Source organism: Charadrius vociferus, unplaced genomic scaffold (genome assembly GCF_000708025.1).
Source record: "Charadrius vociferus isolate BGI_N301 unplaced genomic scaffold, ASM70802v2 scaffold1829, whole genome shotgun sequence".
NCBI classification, from domain to species: domain Eukaryota; kingdom Metazoa; phylum Chordata; class Aves; order Charadriiformes; family Charadriidae; genus Charadrius; species Charadrius vociferus.
Window position 1 is genome coordinate 18,522 of NW_009649879.1, and position 4,071 is coordinate 22,592.

The 4,071-nt window shown below is 51.8% G+C and overlaps 1 protein-coding gene across 1 annotated transcript in view; it reads right to left on the reverse strand.

The window, feature by feature from the left end:
- The window catches only part of RNF41 (ring finger protein 41, E3 ubiquitin protein ligase), an 18,280-nt gene extending 14,452 nt beyond the window's left edge, over positions 1-3,828 (reverse strand). The window contains exon 1 of the mRNA XM_009891101.1: positions 3,691-3,828. The gene's annotated coding sequence lies outside the window, so the exon portion shown is untranslated. The remainder of the gene's footprint in view (positions 1-3,690) is intronic.
- Between the last annotated feature and the right edge of the window lie 243 nt (positions 3,829-4,071).

Sequence of the window (4,071 nt, forward strand, 5' to 3'; positions counted from 1 at the left end):
AGCAGGAACAAAACCCGATGGATTCGGCATGCTGTCCCTCCCATACCCGAAATAATCGATATCCCCCAGGCCTAAAACTTTTCTTGGGTGGAGATGTTTCTTCCACGTGTTTTAACCAGTTAGCAGAGACTTCAGGAATGACTGACTGTAACACACAAAGTTTTAGTACATACTATTTTGATTCAAGAGGCCACAGGCAAAACACATAAAAATATTACTCATTATTTGCTACTTAAAAGCCAAAAGCCTTCAGAGTACAAATCTAACAGCTCTTTCCGTAAAGATTTTTCCTCCAGTGTTGATCTTCTGTTCGACATTAGCTCATGCCCAGAGAGCAAAACTGTCCAAAAGAAGAAAAAAAAAAAATCCCTTTTTCTAAAAAGCCTTTCACAAGTCAAAGGAAGCTTTTGCCCAAGTACACACAGGCAAACAAGATCAAAAGGAAAGCGGGGTTAAACAATCGCTCTCGGTTGTATAATAGGAGGAAAACACATCAATCGTGAGGCCCTACCCATGTTCAGGATCCTGTTTCGGTAGCTGGTGGAAGGACAAACATGTTGAAGAGCTCCTATTGCTTAACCCCTGCAGAATCAGGCTAGAGGGCTCCGCCGCCCAGCAAGGCCGTGCCTTATTCTGGGAAGCTCTTTGGGATGGCTAAAGCCTGGCTGATAGTCCTGGGAACACCGACAGGCATCACACCTAACACTGGCAGCACCTCAAAATCCCACGACGTGAAACGACGCTGCCAGTACCGAGCACAGCACTGCATCGAGTCCTACAGCCCTACGAAATACATAATCGAGAACTGAAGCCGACTGCAAACCTCTGCTTCGCAACTGGAAGCGGCTCAGAGAACACAGTTTGTTGCTGCAGGTTGCTAAGCCACGGCAGTGACTTCTAGGGAAAAAAAAAAACCCAAAATCACACATTGTTTCAGCAACGTCGAGGTCCTGCTCTTTGTTAAGGCATTCTGACAGGGTGGCCCAACCTGGAGCCGCTCACCCAATTCCTGCCACTTCCATTCCGTACTTGTTTCAGATCAAACCCTTCTGAAGCTCAGGAATTCGATCTACAGCGCTGCGAAGGAGCTTTGATGCCTCAGACAGGACTGCCAAAGGGGCAGAAATAATACACCAAACCCCACAGATAAGCAACAACATGGGGCCGACTGGGAGAGCACAAAGGTCGGCACCACTTTTGTGCCGCAGAAGGAAACCTCGTGGCAGATTTCCACCAGACAGCATTATATTCCTCAAAAAATATTTCAAGAGGAAGAGGATGCACTCCTTGACAGGGCTACACCCACACTTCGTCTCCCACCCGGCTGAGCGCCCGTCTGCCTTGCAGAGGCTGCGGTACCCCAGCTGCAGCACCGGGGCGAGACGCTGCCCCTGACCCTCCCAGCACAGGAGGGCTGTCGCCGTCACCGACCACCCCCAGGAACGGAGGGGGATACCCTCAGTCCGGGTGTCGCAACAGAAGCGCAGCCTCAGGTCCCTACACCCCACGTTTATTAGAAATGTTTAAGATCCAGGCAGAAACACACATCTTGGTTTTGTTCTTTCCACTACGAGCTTAGAATATTCTTCCCACTCGCTGCATTTCAACACCGCAAAGACTCTTTTATTTTGCTTGAGCTCTAGACAGAGCTCCTGCCTACCAGGAACTAAACGAGGTCCTGTGACTTGGGGCACGAGCTCCCACTAAAAACCGCTTGAGCCACCAGCTGCCGGGGCAGCAGTTGCCCTCCCCAGCTGTCGCCTGAGCTGACGCATGCCACAAACCCCAGAGATCACGGAGGAATGCGGCGCAGCACGATGCCGCAGCCCGCAGCGCAGCTACGGGCAGATGCAGCAAGACCAGAGGAAGACGTTGCCACCGACAGCCCAGAGGCCGATCCCAGCCCCAGCCTACTTCTGGGGGGCTGCACCTTTCCCATCCGCGATGGGGGAAGACACCGGCGGGCTCTGACTGGGACGGGGCCTCATGCACACGGGCCCCGCACCCATGAGAAGAGGGTTTTCTGGAGAGCATTCACGGCTACAGATAGTGCAGAGAAGGACGCAAGGGTCTGCGAGGCGGGTTTCCCTTCGTTAGATAAGCAGAACAAGCCACTTGTGAGCAGCTGGGGCCATGCCGGAATTACACAGCACAGCTTTACCCCGTGCTGTCAAGCCTTTTATTTGCTGGTCCGTTTCTTACAGTGTCGAGATACCAAGAAAATTAAAAGCATAAATCTGAAGTTAAACTGGTTTATGTTTTGGGGTTCCCCCCCACCCCAGAAACAGCAGACGTAAATCACAGCCGGTAAAGCATCTGGATACACGCTCAGTTATAAAAAGCACCGTGCATCACCACTCCATCAGTAGCCTGTTCCCTCCCAATCCTGCTCCGCCAGAAGCAATGCCTTGTCCCAAAAGACGCCACGTGGGGCAGTTTGTTTAAACAGGGGCAGCGGTGCTGCTCCGGTACCTGGCTGGCAGGAGAATGCCCGGCAGCCACTGCCACCAGCAGCACTGAGAATGGGAGCAGGTCCCAGTTCCTCACTGGGGAGGAGAGGATTCCCAGGAGCCCAGGGCAGAGCCCGGGCCCCTCGCTGAGAGAGCTCGGCCGAGTCTCCACGCTCCCGGTCAGACCCACCTTTGACTATCAGCACTACCGTTGTATGAGCCCAAACCAGCTGCCACACGGACGTCGTAACATAAGAAGACCAAAGAGCTTTTTGCCTTCAGTCTAAAGCATTTGGACGCGAGGGATCTCTTTAGACTCAGCGAATAATCCCATCCTCGCAGCAGAACAGCACGGATCCTATTCAGTAAGAAGTGTTTCCTGTTTTCTGCTGCGAGGAGCCCACACAAGCTGCGAAGCCCCAGCAGTTGGCCAGTCACCAAGCTGACGGATCGGCGAGCAAACGCAGGCAGAGACCGCTGAGCAGCGCAACTCAGAGCTCGCTTTTACCTTTAGCTCTGTTTGAAGTTCGCTTTGCATTGCCTCCGGCTGTCTCTGCAGCCTTTTAGGATGCCTTTCCAGAACTCCAGATTCATCAGTGGGTTTTGTTAACAAAGCACTGTCCCTGCAAGTCACAGGGAACCTCGCTCTTTCAAGAGCGCTCCGGGAATTCCAGTGTCTGCCCTTCTTCTAGAGCACCAAGTGAAATAAGAGATACAGAAATCAGGCAGGGGCAGTTTTTAAGCCAGTCTGGCAGGACTTATTTTAAACCTCTGAAATTTAAGGAAGATCTTGCTATTTCCCTGTAGACATTAATTTACAACAAAGGTCCTTTAACGGCTTTAGAGCAAGAGCTGCATCCTTCACTGTGAACCTGCACAGACCCGCGAACAGCAGGCTGCGATCTCTAAACGGTGATCTAGGTAAACCTGCGGGGGAGAGATCAGGCAGCTACAAGCTGGGAGAACAGCTGTACGTGTTGCACTGTCAGCTGCAACGGGGGGACTCTCAAGACATGCAGAGATCTTTCTTGCGAGCAGAGCAAAACCAAAGTTTTCAGATAAACGGGACTTCAAAGTTAGCGGCAGCAGCCAACTGAAAGCGTATATAAAGCAACACCCCATAAAACTGCTGATGTAACTCTAACTGTTCACGTGTCGGGGCTCCACGTGTGTGGAGGAAGGACTTAAAACTCATCCCCCGTGCACAGGTGGAGAAAGTTCTGAGAGGTACTTGGTTTACCTTCCGTGGCAGAATTCCTCCCTAAGTAGCAAAGAGGCAGGGCTGGGCTGGGTTTGCTCTTTTCAGGGAGACGCTCCCAATGGCCCATCTTTTCCCCTTCCTCTTCTACAGTTTAAAATGTCGTTCTTCGAGGGCCAAGAGCCGCTGCCACGCAGGAGTCATAAGGTCAGACAGGACAGATCTAGCCACAGGGGAGAAAAAAAAAAAAAGGAAGGAAAGATGAGCATGGTAAAAACTGAGGCAGAAGGCTCTGCCCGGCGCTTCACCCCCTCTCAGGGCCCAGATGAAGACACCTCTTTCTCCACACACAAACCCAGGCCTTCAGCCACACAGAAGAGAAAATTGCATTTCCCGAAGAGCCTTTGCAACTCCCCTAAAAAG